The following is a 15,385-nucleotide window of genomic DNA, read 5'->3' as shown; positions in this document are numbered from 1 at the left end:
AAAAAATGAAAATATATCTTAACTTCTACTGCTATACAAGGTTTGTTAAGGTATCTTTCTCTTTTCCTACATTTTTTTAAATAAAAAGCAGCCTTAGATATAAAAATTGTAATTTTTTAAGTGTTGATTTTTTTTATTTTTTCATATATCTTAACTTAGGCTCTGCTTGGTGTGTCTTTTTTGTGCAACCTATCAGTTTTATAGAAATCTGGTAGCCCATGTTTTAGTCTTTTCCTATTTGGTTGGGAAAAGATCTAGCCATCGAAAGTTGCGATCCCAAAAAGACGTGAGAAGCTCCAAATGGAGTTTTTCACCTTTTTTTTTTCAACTCGTCTTCGCACTGAAAGACATGCCTTAACCAAATGATCACCAAGCTGCTAAGATCTTGATGCAAAAGCTCACATTATCTTTTGATTGTCAGACCCCTTAATAATTGTATCTAAAGATTAAAAAACTATTTTTAACAACATATATAGTGAATTTATTTAAATGTAGAATATTAAATTATTAATAATAACTTACATATAATTACTCTCTCTACATGTGTGTGTGTGTGTGAACATGTGAATGTATTTTTTCTAGAGGTGTAAATTGGGTTGTGCCGCCCGCGACCCGACACGACGAATTACGGGCCGTGCCAAGCACGATACGATTGAATAGGCCATGTTGGGCCTAGGGTTTAAGGTCCATGGCCCATTCAAGCACAACAAAATTTATGTTAAAATTTTCATTGCTTTTTCAAAATAAAAAAAATGGCTTGGCCCAATTTGTGGTTCGCCTTGTCCCAAGGCTCAACTCGTGGAATGACATGGGCCTGCATGGGCTTGGGCCATGGGCCATGCCAGGCCAACCCCCCAAAGTATCCTAGGGGAGGGAAGCACGACCCAACTCAGCTCGCAAGCCGTCATGGCACGACCTACATATAAGCCCGATTTACACCTCTAATTTTTCCATTTCAAAGTTGAAATCAAAAAACATGTTCTCAAATTTATGGTGTAAAAAATGTGCTTTTATCTAGTTATTTAATATCATGATCCATAAAAATCATATAATTTCTTCACAACAAAATTTGCTTTGTTTTAAAAACCATGATTTTGATTATTCCCAAAACATGTATTATTTTTTTCCTTTGAAAGCAAACAGAGTTAAAGAACATATTTTTGTTTTGTTTTTCTTTTATTTTCCTGATCTTGTGGTTTTGAATAGGGAAAATTCCCAATTAGTACCCTATACATTGAGCCTAATGCCACTTTGGTCCCCAAACTTTAAAACACGATAATTCGGTACTCAAACTTTCAAAATGTATCAATTTAGTACCTATCGTTAATTAGTCATTAAATGGTATTTGAAAATATACAAATGCCCTTCGAGTGTCATCTAATTTTCTTTATCAACAATCCAAACGTTAACAAAAAAAAAATGAACTAACCCCAATTTTTTTGAATAGAAGAGGCAAGGATTTGGAACAGATCATTTTTTGTCAACGTTTGGACGGTTGATAAAGAAAATTAAATGACACTTGAAGGGCATTTCTGTCTTTTCAAATGTCACTTAATGGCTAGTTAACAACAGGTACTAAATTGATACATTTTGAAAGTTCAAGTGCTAAATTGTTGCATTTTAAATTTAGGGACCAAAGTGGCACTAGGCCCAAAGTATAAGGTACTAATTGGGAAGTTTCCCTTTTGAAAACAAATAAAAACAAAAACATTCATGTTCTAAAACACCCCCTTAAACTAGATCCAAATGGGTTGTTACCCATATACAAACCTGCCAAATAGATGGATATTTCAAGGGTTGTCTTCAATGTTAATTGTTCTTGTTGCCAAAAGATCAAACAAAATAAAACCAATTGGTTTGAAAACAAATTGGTTTAGAACAAAAACACAGAAAACATGTTTTTGGTTATATATGTGCTTTTTTGTTTCCAAAACTGAAACAAAATAATGTGTTATTGAATTCTTGGTTTGAAAACATGTTAAAAAAACTAATGATTTCTATACTGCAATGTCTGAATTTTGTTTTAGAAAACATGACTTGATAGTTTATAAAACATTTTGTTTTTATCAACTTATTTTTAATTTTCAAAACAAAAAGCATAATTCAAAAACATGTTTTTATTTTTTAATGTGGCAAAACTAGAAATGAAAGAATTATAAATGAATTTAATCTTAAGAACCTAAGGATAGCTCCAATATGTGATAAAATGAGAAAAAGTAGACTAAGGCCCCATTTGGTTCGTGGGAATAGGGGTCTGGAATCGGAATTGGAATGGACTATTTTGATTCCAAATGTTTGGTTGGATGGAATTGGAATCCCATTCCCATTATTGCCGGAATGGTATTCCCCCATTTGAGGGAATGGCCATTCTCTGCCCCTCCCTTGGGAATGAAATCCCATTATTGCTGATTTTAATTCCCATTCTCATTCCTGTATGAACTAAATAGATTATAGGAATTGACCATTCCAATTCTGATTCTAGAGGATTTTGATTCCAATTCCAACTATGAACCAAATGGACCCTAAAAAGACATGGGTAAAAGTAGTAAGGCAAGATTTAAGCATTAATAATTGGGTAAATTAACTTCCCTTATGGTTTATCTAATTGACTAAGTATATCCTTACTGTTTGAAAATTGACTAATGCTACCCTTGTTGTTTCTGACAATTGACTAATACTTCCCTTACCGTTAATGCTACCCCTGTTGTTTCCTTCTATGAATCGAAGGAAAGCAGGTGTTTGTAGAAAATAATTTTGTTTCCAGGGCCGCACCGCTCGTGCACTACAATTTCCATTTCCAGATTTCGAGGCCTACATTGCGGGTTTTGTTTATAAGGGAGATCTGTGTGTACGCTTAGCCCCCTTGCAACAGCGGCAAACCGAGAAAGAGTTCATGATCGTGGGTTGCTAAACAGGGGTTTAGCAGAAAATGGAAATCGTAGTGCGGGTGTTTCAGAGATAGGATTGAAGGAAAGCGGCAAACTGAGAAGGAGGTCTTCTATTGGATTGAAGGAAAGTAGTGTTTCAGAGATAGGTAGCCAGATTTTGTAGAAAATATTTCTGTTTCCGGTGCTGCACAGCTCGTGCACTACAATTTTCATTTCCTAATTTCCAGATCTCGAGGCCTACATTGCGGGTTTTGTTTATAAGGGAGATCCGTGTGTACGCTTAGCCCCCTTTCTGCAGCAAGAAACTGAGAAAGAGTTCATGATCGTGGGTGGCTGAACAGGGGTTTAGCAGAAAATGGAAATTGTAGTGCAGGTGTTTCAGAGATAGATTGAAGGAAAGCGTCAAATTGAGAAGGAGGCCTTCTATGAATTGAAGGAAAGCGTCAAATTGAGAAGGAGGCCTTCTATGAATTGAAGGAAAGCGGGTGTTTCAGAGTGGCCAGATTTCGCAGAAAATAGTTATGTTTCCAAGGCTGCACCACTCGTGCACTACAATTTTCATTTCCAGATCTTGAGGCCTACGAGTTTTGTTTACAAGGGAGATGTTTCTAAGTTCTCCAGGAACTTATAGATTGCAGAAAATAGTTCTGTCTCCAAGTGTTCTCTACGGCTAATTTCTATAGCTCCATGGGAATCAAGGACGAGGGGAGGGGTAATATTGGGTTTTAAAAGAATTTTAAATACTATGTGGATACGGGTTTTGGCGGAATAATAATGGATGCTAACGGTAAGAAAAGTATTAATCAATTGGCAGAAACATTAGGGATAGTCTTACTCAATTTTCAAACAATAAGGGTACACTTAGACAATTAGCTAAATCATAAGAATAATTTAAGAAATTTACCCAAATATAATTTTAAATAGAACAGATTGACAAAATTAAATTTATATAAACAACCCATATAATTGGGATAAGACATGAATGATAATAATGTGTGGCAATTTAGAAAGCAAATTAATGAAACACTCCCTTAGTTTTAATTAAAGGTTTTCTTTTCTTCCATATTTTGGTAAAGAATATATATATATAGATATATTGAATGGATTACACGGACAAGTGAATGAACTGCAATCTCGTCTCCATGGCTAAACAGTCGCCCCAAATTTTTATCATTGACTTCCTGTCTCTTACTTTTTGATCCTAAATTTATCAAATCTGTTTGCCAATATCAAGATTACAATACCTCACACTTGGAATCAACTTTATGCTTATGAATTCAACCTAAACCCATAACTGCTAAACCATTGCAAATATTCACATTCTTTTTCTGTTCGCATTTGATGCCTACTCTCCAATCTTTTCTTTTTTTAATTTTACGCCACTCGTACACTTGATTGTACCAACCATTCAAGTTTGCACTTTTTTCTTTTTCCTTTTTTTTTTCATTGGTTCATTTGGGCGATGTTTCACATGGATGCCATTGCTCTAAAAAAGGTGATACATCAACACCACATTGAAAAAATCGGTGTTTCAAGAAATAATGACATACTTGAAACTGTTTTTCCATAAAAAACGTTGCTCCAAACCACACATTGGAAATCAATAAGGCGTGGTCTGGGAAAATACTGAATTTGATATTTTCTCAATTTGGAACTCGTTGTTGTCAATGGCAACAGATGTGGCAGTAATGTGGCATCCAACGTGTATTATATTTAAATTGATATGGTGCATCACAATGCACCATTTTTTATGTCATTTTTATGGCATTCTATTCTAGGTTTTTTATTAGTTTTTTTTTTGTGTGTGTATATATTCTGTTTTTTCCCATGCAATTTCATTCAATTTTCTGATTTTCATATTTTGTTCTATTTTTTTCCATTTGTCTGGAATTTTTCTATATTAATGTATGATTTTTTCTGTTTTTTTCATGTAATTTTCAGATTTTTTGCCACTTTCCTCATGCTTTCCTTAAGGCTGTGTTTGGTTTGAAGGAAAAAGTAGGGAAACCTTTACAAAACTTGTATAGGTTTCCCTACCTTTACCCTCAAACCAAACATAGCCTAATTTCTTTTTTTTTTATAGCCTATTCAACAATTGGGACCATATGATGAAATAGGTATTTTTTTCTACCGTTGGATATAAGATAATGTATACATGGTAGAAGCACTGGATAATGGGTACCAATGCTGAAAACATATATGGAGCACTAACAGAAGATGTTGCTGCCCCAGGAAACGTCCTACTTGGCAGCAACATTTTCAAACAAAAAAAAAATATTGTTTTCTCAGAAAACGGTACTTCTAATTCACATTGTTTTCTAAGAAAATGGTACTATATATGTAGCATCGATGCCAAATACATACTTGAGGTATAAACCTTGCCCTTATTTACCACCACTTGTCAGCATTTTTTATCTCGTTGTCACTGTTGTATTCAGTAAATTTGTGCCAATGTTCCCTCTTGGCCCCCCTCCCCCTCCCCTTCCCTCTCCCGTAAGAATATGGATTTCTTCCTCGCAAAATTGGTCTTTACGCTCACCTCAGAACCTATTCAAGGGAACATCTTCCCATGAATTAAAACATATAGTAACAACTTTACAGAGATGTCCCAATGCACAGTTGCAAATGTTGTGAGGTATGAGGAGGAAATCCAAATTCTTTCCCTAAGGTAGGGTTACTAATGGAATAAATCCAAACTCCTTCCATAATGTAGGGCCTGGGTATGCATTATGTGTCCCAATTATATTTGGGTTTGGATTGGTTTTGGGTGTTTCTGGTCACATTGACCGGTATTGATTATATCTTTACAGTATAATACTGATATTTGTTTTGGCTTCACACTCAAGCAATAATATTTAATTAAATCAAAAAAAATTATAGCATTATATTATATCATGTAAACATTTTAAATAGGTAATTGTCCAAATCTATACTACTTTAAAAAGCATAAATGGCCTCAAGAATATTTTTGTAATTTTCTAAGGACAAAATTTATCCATCTATATTTAAATTTATTGATAAAAAAATGAGGACAAATAGGTAATTGGTTATTGATATTAAATGAGTTTAAAAGAGGTAATTTAAAGATATTCAATTCATTCAATTCTCTCTCATTAAATCCAACATTTAAGTTATTAACTTGCATTCATATTCATTGAATCATATATTTAATTTATTTTTGTTTATTCTCACCATTAAGTTCTATTAATTAAATCCATACTTAATAAATTAATAATTTCAATAACATAAAAGATTATGCTTTTAAAATCTACCTAGCAAAAATAGTGTTTTCATCTAGGTGGTGGTAAGAAATGAAATCATTTTGGGTCAAATGGGTTAATCCATGTTCCCACGACTAAATAATAAAATTAAAAATAGATAAAATGAAAAAAATAGAAATTCAAAAAAATTGAGGACATTTTTAACATACATATTAAACAATAATAAGTATGATAAATAAGAAATGCTTTTATTAATGATGAAAATATAATGTAAAATTTAAAACCAATTGGAAATAAAAATATTTTCCTATTCTCTCTCATTAAGTCCTATATTTAAGATATATTTTTCTCATCATTAAATTCTTGTAATTAAATCCACATTATTAATTTTAATAGTGTAAAAATAAATATTTTGAAAAGTACTTGAAAATAAAACCATTTTCTTCACTCCCGGTGATAGGCAAGCAATTTAACCATTTGTGGTCAAATGGATTAATAAATAATGTCATAATTAAATAATAAAAATTTAAAATAAATAACTATGAAATGTAAAAAGTATTTTTATTAATGATAAAAATGGAATGCCAATTTCAAAATCTACCTAGAAATTAAATGATATCATAGTCAAATAATAAAATTTTTAATAATAGAAAATACATAGAATCACAAAAATAAACAAAAAAAAAGATAGAGAAAATTTTAGGCACAACATATCTAATGTTATATATTTATAAAAAATAAAATATTGGATACATCTCTAATATTGTGCATTCATTATATTAAACAAAAATAAGTTTTATACATAAGAAATAATTTTATCAATGATGGAAATGTAATACAAAATTTAATGTCAACCTATAAATCAAATAATTTTTATTTTTAGATGGTGGGTTAGTGGTTTGAGTCAAATGATACCATAGACAAACAAAAATTAAGTGTGAAAAGTAAACAATATTTTATATAATGTAAATGAAATATATAATTTAAAGGGAAAATTATAGTCACAGTTGGTCGTACATTTAAATTAGGTTGCAAGTTGGTCTAGTAACCAACAAAACTCTGACAACCAGCTCTACATTTCAAATTATAAAAAACCCTGCCATGTCATCGGAGGCTTATGTGGTTGTTGCCAACATGGGACTTTTAGTCCATGTTGGACATAAACAAAAAACCTATACCGAAAATAGGTTTTCAGTTTCTCTCCCACTCCCTTTGTCTCTCAATCTCCCTCCCTTCTCTCTCACTCTCATAGTCATCTCTCGATCTCCCACTCCCTCTGTCTCTCCCACTCTTAACTTCGGTCTGTAGCCAAATCAAAACCTCTCTCTCTCTCTCTCTCTTTGTTGTTCTCCCTCAATCTTTCTCATTCTTCTCCCTCTCGGTCAATATTTTATTCTCCCTCAATCTCTATTGTTCTCTAGTTGGTGTAAATTTCATAGCCAAGAGTTTCTTGTAAATTTTTATCAATTTGGTGTAATACCATACCAAGTTGGTCTCATGTTCTTTTGTACGATCTCATTAATACCATATAAGTGTGTAAGAAAATAAAACAAAAGAGAGAGGGAGCGGGAGAGAAACTAAAGAAGAACGATAGAAATTAAGGGAGAATGAGAGAGATTGAAGGAGAATTATAGGTAGAGAGAGAATGAGAAAAATTGATATAAAGAACATAAATACAGAAACCAAAAACCATTTTTATTTATTTTCAAATCACAGTCATTGAGCAGATCAAGATGAATGTGAGTGAGATGGTGAGAGGGAGAGACTAAAAACCCTTTTTTTATTTTCCAATCACCTAACATTAAAGGGCAATTTCAGTATAAGCTTTTTGTTGCATCCAACATGGATTAAGAGTCTAATTTGAAATGTAAAGCCGGTTGCCAGAGTTATGTTGATTTATGGACCAACTTGTAGCCTAATTTAAAATGTACAATCGACTCTGATTATAATTTTCTCTAATTTAAACTCTAATTCAAAAGCAATGCTATTTTCTTATCTAAATGGTGAGTCAATGATCCAACTTTTCCAAGAAACCCATGATGCCATAATTGAATAACAAATATTTAAGTTTATTTTTAATCATATTGTTACTTTTGTTAATTTTCAATTTCTATTTTAACTATGATGTATCTAAAATTCAAGTAATTAATATGAAGAAAATTTTCTCACGTGCAATGCATGTGCTTAATTACTAGTATTTTAATATTTATATTCAACCATAGAGGTAAGGCATCTATAGAATCATAGCACAACAATCTTTTAAAATCTAAATGTGTTTTGCATGCTACAAAGATACCCGAGTATAATACATGCATCTCTCATGGTATCAATGATCAAAGTATCGGTATCAGATATTGTATTGGATAAGTTGGATACGGATACGCTTTGGAAATGCATGGGTATGAACAAAAGATATAGAAACGCTTGGATACGCTAGTGAAATGCATACAAATCACATAAATACATTAATAATACTAAACCAAAAGCTGAATTATCTATGAATAAGATATAAAGACATGAGAAATGCATACTTTAATAGGTTATCATTCTTTCAATTTTATAATTATAAATTTCAATTTTTATTAATTTTTGGGAACATTTATTAATTTAGTATTTTATTTAAATAAAAACTATTTTTAAATAGTAAATATGTTTTCACTTTTAACATATAATGTTTTTATTTTACACATAATTGTAAAATAAAACAAATAAATCATTTAAGGTAGATAAAATAAATTATATTTAATTTTCAGTTTTTTATTAAATCTTTTAGGAAAATTAAATCTTAAATTATTCTTTTTAGTTTTTTATAATTATAATTTTATATTTTCCATTAATTTTGTTGGGAAAATTTATTTATTTAGTATTTTTATATAATAACTATATTTTCATTTTAAACATATAATTATGTGTAAAATAAAATATATAAATCATCTAAGGTATATGAAATATATTATTTTTATAATTTTTTGTTTTTATTAATTTTTTTGAAAAAATAAATCTTAAATTATTTATTTCAGTTTTCATAATACTATTTTTTAATTTGTATTAAAGATGAAAAATAATCAAAAAGTACTCAATGTACAATTTTGTCGAATTAGACACATATACGCTTCCGTGTCAGTGTGTATCGAACCATATCCACCGATACAATGCGATATGTCCTGATATAGAGGCATATCGTATTGATATACACAACTCATGGGATACGTATCTAGTCGTAGTGTATCCTGTATCCATGGTCATGGATACAGATATGATATGCCTCATATTGGGAGTAATGTATCGGTACCTTAATCCTTGGGTATACTCATAAGGTCATCATGTGCAAATGTGTTTATTCAACAAATGATCAGTGGGTTTATTGCCAAATAACATATTAATCTCAAGCATGGTTTTAAAAAATGACCTGGAAATGGAACCATTCTAGCCACTGGTTTTCTAGTTGACAGTTTGTCGTTCGGTTTAAACGGATGGACTGTTCTAACAAAAATTTAAAAAATAAAAAATAAAAATGGTCAAAAACCATTGAACGGGTCAACGATTTGACCACCCGGGTTAATAGGTCATTGACTAATTCAACAATTTTTTTCCAAGGACTATGTTTGGGGTAAAACGGAACCGGCTGCTTGGACGGTTCCCAGGACAAATGGTCTGACCGTCTAGGTCAACCACGGCTCAAAAACCATATTCTCAAGTCTTGATCAGCTTCCTCTTCTTTGCTTGAGATGGGATTAAAATCTGTGATATTGTTGATTCTCTGTGGTAAGGCCAATGGTCCTCATGTATACTCTGCTCTGTCTACTATACCTGAAAACATGTTTATGCCATTTTGAGGGTTTTGGTAAGGTGAGTAGTTATTTGACTCACTTCAAATCACATGAACCCGATTCTATCTGAGTTCATCCATGCACGTTGCGTCTAGGCAACGTTCGTGCATTCAGAGGACGCACCATGTGTCTCCAAATCGTGTGAGGGGCTGAAGCGTGCGAGAAGCCTTCAGCCCCATTAGTCACCACTACCGTTAGTCTGGGTTAAGCAAAATGCGAGTTTTGATCCTCTCCTCTCCTGTGACGAACCTCATGCTCTCTCTCCCCATCCGCCTGGCAACAACTGCACAATCATCCCCGCCGGTGACAAACAATCATCACCGGCGGCGGGACCAACCTCAGGTATTGTATTTTTTGCATCTCTTATTCTTCCAATGAAAACTAACCCTAATGGTTTTGGATGGCATCCATCCACCTGATGGCGACTGCACAACCATCACCGTCAGCAACAAACAACCATAAATATACGCTGGTTTAGAAGGCTTCAGATCGTCTTATACGCTGCAGAAAAGATTTTGTGATTTTGGAACTTGAGTTCTTTTTTGCTAATCGTGCTACTTCCCAATGCTTGGTTCTTGACGGAGTTTCAATTCATCTAGGCTCACCAGAAGTATTATTTGGATAATACTAAAGTTTGAGGATTTCAATAAAATTGTCGATTGTCGTATTTTCTTTTTATTGCTCCAAAGGTTCAAAATGGTTTGATTATGTAATGATCTGCGAGCATTAATAATCTACCTAGGATAACCGAAACATCTTAATTCCTTCGAGAAAAAGAATCAAGAGATGAGTTATAGTCAGTTGACGGCTCCAAGTTTGTGTTGTCACTTGTGTTAGTTCTTCGGATTTTGAGATTAGGACCTTTTGCTTCTTCGGAATCTCATAGAAATGGAAAACTAATTCTGCACTTTACTCTATCTCGCTTTATGGTTTCATGGAAAATTTGTATAGTATCAATCCAACGCTTTCGTGCTCATATGAGATTGTCGAAGTCGAAAATGTCGCTCTGCCGTTGAAGTTTCGCCATCGGCTAGATAATCTACTTCAATTCGAACTAGGCGAGGCGGAGATTTGTGGATCGGAGATGTCCGATCTGACTAAAGCTCATATAGCTAATCATCCTTGTTATCCTAACTTAGTGTTTGCTTACATAGAATGTCGAAAAGTAACCGGTCCTCTCATGAACTCGTTTGATCTCCATTTGAATTTCTCGACGAGATTTTAAGTACTTGTTCTATTTTGACAGGTCGGAGTGCCACCAAAATTGGCTTCGCTTCTTGAAGAAATTGGTCGCGAAAGTTATCCGAGTGGTGGCTATAGTACTGAGATCGGAATGGATCCCGAACTCGATGAGTTCATGGTAACTGTGGCAGAAGAAAAACTCGCGTTTGAGTTTCGGTCGCCACCAAAATTGGTTTCGCTTCTTGTGCAATCGCCGCCGGGTGGATGGGGAGAGAGAGCATGAGGTTCATCTGCGAGAGGAGAGGAGAGGAGCAAAATTCACATTTGAGTTCAGCTTCAATCTAGGCGGTGATGATTGTGCAATCGCCGCTGAGTGAATGGGAAGAGAGAGCATGAGGTTCGTTACAAGAGAGGAGAGAAGAGAAGCAAAACTCGAATTTTGCTTAACCCAAACTAACGGTAGTGGTAACTAATGGGGCTAAAGGATTCTCACACGCTTCAGCCCCTCACACGATTCAGAGATACGTGGTACTTCCTCCTAATGCACAAACGTTGCCTGGACACAACGTGCCTGAACTGAAGCCGAACTCATTCTGTTGTGTTTTCAAATGAAATATCGGTTTTAATGGCTAATTTGGATGCCGCTTGAAATATAACCATTTCATTTTTTTTAATCTTTTGTGAGTATTTTTTTTTCTTTTCTGAAGGGGCCACATCCATAATTATAATGAAACGGTATATGTTTTAAAGATAAATTTAACCCTATTTATTAAATCCCATCATTACATGGTTTCTTTTATCTTTTCATAGTGGATCTCAGGATATGATTGATTTGTGAATAAATGTAACATACTAAATCAATTCCCCGCATTTCTTTTCATAAATTTTCAACTTTTTTCGGCAGGCAAAAGAAAATTATCATTATAAAACAGCATGGGTTGTTTCAAGGCAAACATGTGCTCCACAAAATAAAAATAATAAAAAAAGAAAAAGAGAAAAGAAAAGGCTTTCATTAATTAATTTTATAAAACTTGAAATTGATTTGATTCCACTATTCTTATTGAGTTCTTACCGAGGGGCGAGAAATGGTATCTTATTGATGATGACATATTGACATTGTCCTCTAAAATGTAAATATAGCTCCTTTAAGGGAAAAATGTAAAAGGATTAGTAGAAGTAAGATCATTCATATATGGAGTCCAAACTCCAAACTCGAAAGTCAGAGTAAAGTTACAAAATGATATCGGAAGAGCTTTTACCAGTCGACCCTCAACGGAATTTTGAAAAATACTACCTGATTATATATCACTTTTATGATACTAGTTTTTTAAGCTAATTGATTGGTCACAATTTTTTCTGATTTCATGATGTCTTTCCAGTTTCATAGTTAATGATTTTATGTTGCCAATCCATGTACGTCGAGACTTAAAGGCCATTTCTAAACATTCAGTTGAAAAAAATACTGTATTTACATTTACGTTATGTTTGATTTGATAGAAAATAAGAAATAAGCAGAAAGTAATGAAAGTTCCTAAATAAATTTTGTGAAATTTTTTACGAACTTTCCCTCAATTTTCTGCCCCTCTCTTTATTTACTATCAAAATCAAACACAACCTTAATCTAATGCGGTAGTTATTTTTGTTTTGAAAATAAAATCATACACATCGGTGAACACCCCCTCAATCTCTTTGCTGGATTATCAGAGCCAATTAATCATTGGTGAAAATTTTTGTTGTTTATAGTTTATCTTCATTTTTGGGTTTGTGTTTATCATGTAAATATATGAATAGATTGAAATTGAGCCTTGAGATACAGAGAATGGATTTACTGAACTTGATAGCTGTGTTATGGCTGGTGTGGGGCATTATGATTGATCCAAACCCGAAACACAACTAGCTATCAAGCTCGGCCAATCCGCTCACTGAGATATAAACATATAAAATTGGCATCCCTCTTTGTAGAGGCGCTGATTCAAACCCGCAAAAGGGCAGGCTCTCTATGTTCATGTGGATGCATCCCTGTTAATATTAAGGTTGCGTTTGATAAATTTGAAATCTGATAAGTTAAAAAGATATTAAAAGGGTCTGAAATTTGAAAAGTGACAATTGTTTTTTAACTTTTTAGAGGCTCTGAATAAAGAATGTTGTTTGTGTTTGATCAAACATTCAGCATCTAAAATTCACTAATTTTACTATTTCACCCATAAATTAGACTATTTGGTTGTAGTGGCAAGGAAGAAGAAGAAGAAAAAGAAAGGGGAGAGAGAGAGAGAGAGAGAGAGAGAGAGAGAGAGAGAGAAGGCTGAAACTCGTTGCCACTAGTTCGTCGTAGGAGTTGCAGCGGCGAGAGAAGAAAAAGAATAAAGGAGAGAGGCGAGATTTCAAGGGTATTTTGGACTTTCGGCCAGGTCTGGAATGCATATGAATGCGTTCAGCGCCTAGCCCATATCTTATTCTTTTATATCTGAAAATGATTTTCAGACCCAAATTTATATACACTTCCAAACATCTCTGACGTCTAAAGAGCAACATTTTCAGACTTCAGATGTCTAAAAAGTATTATCAAACGCCACCCAATTCATTAACTCTTCAAACTGGGTCTTACATATAGCATCTCACCCCTATCGGCCTAATGTCACATTGCATGTACCCAAAAAGAATGAGGAGGAAGAGATAAGAGATGCATACAAAAAAAAAAGAAGAAAGCAAAGAGATATTTAATAGTGGATATAACTTTAAATAATATTTAATAGTGGATATAACTTTAAATATAATGGATTGATGAAACTGGATTTATGTAGCCAATAACCCCAAATAGTTGAGATAAGGCATGGATGAGGAAGAGGACGGAGGAAGGGATAGAGATATTTCTTTTTTTTTTTGGCATAAAAATATATAACAAGAAAGCACACTCTTGATGCATATGCAAAATTTTGGGAGGGTTTAAAGGTCAAGGAGATCCGTTGTTATTTGAGTGAGAAAAGGTTCTTAATGAAAAATTCTACCCATGGTGGTTAGAGATAACATGTAGAAAATAGGTTGTGGCAATGTTTTAAAAATTGACCCGGAACTGGAACCATTCTGGCCACCGGTTTTCAATTAATGGTTCAACCGTTTAGATCAAATGGATGGTCCATTTTGATGAAAAATTAAAAAATAAATAAAATAAAAATGACCAAAAAATGTTAAACGGGTTGATGGTTCAACCACCCAAATCAATGGGTCATTGACCAATTCAACATATTTTTTGCCCAGGGATTGGGTTTGGGGTAAAACGAAACCAGTTGCCTGGATGGTTCTCGGGTCAAACAGCCCGATGGTTCGAGTCAATGGTGGTTTGAAAACATTGTGTTATGGTGCATACCAAGCTTATATCTAATGCAACCACCAATGAAATATGGACACATCAGCAATAGAAATTAAAAAGCAATTCATATCAAGGTTTTTAAAACTGGACTAAACATGAAATTGTTTTGGGGACTGGTTTTCTGATTCGAATGGTCTGATCGTCTGGTTCGAATGGATGGCCCGTTCTGATTTAAAAAAATTAATAATTAAAAAAAGAAATAAAATAAAATGGCCAAAATTATTGTCTGGGTCAACAGATCGACAGTTCAACCACTCGGGTCAGCGAACAATTGACCAAAATAACGATTTTTGTCCCATGAACATTTATAGGGTCAAGGATCAAAGTATCGGTGTCGGGTATCGTATCGGACAACTTGGATACGGATACGAATACGCTTAGGAAACACATGGATACAGACGAAAAATATATAAACATTTGGATATGCTAGGGAAATGCATAGAAATTCCATAAATATATTAAAAATATTAAGTTTAATATCAAAATAATTATAAATAATATATAAATACATAGAAGCTTTATATTTTAATGGTATATATGAAGAAATATATTACAACTAATATAGCGAGATGCATAGATATTATGCAATTTTATTGATAGTGCATCAATAAAGAATCCAAGACATATTATATAGATTCTTAGAAATTAATACATGCACAAAGCCATTATTATTTTATTTTCTATTAAAGTCCAAGGCACAAAACATATGCAACTATTATATTTGAATTATTATATAAATATTTCTATTTTACTATTTTTATTTTTTAACATTAACAAAAAATCAATTCTCAAATGAATATGTTATTATAAAAAATTAATATGTTATTTTCATTTTTTAAAAAATAAATATGTTATTATAAAATGTAAAGTAAAGTATTAATTAATAATTTATAAACA

The sequence above is a fragment of the Nelumbo nucifera genome, chromosome 2 (assembly GCF_055504915.1).
Source record: "Nelumbo nucifera cultivar China Antique chromosome 2, China Antique-T2T, whole genome shotgun sequence".
NCBI classification, from domain to species: domain Eukaryota; kingdom Viridiplantae; phylum Streptophyta; class Magnoliopsida; order Proteales; family Nelumbonaceae; genus Nelumbo; species Nelumbo nucifera.
This window is presented reverse-complemented; position numbering follows the sequence as displayed.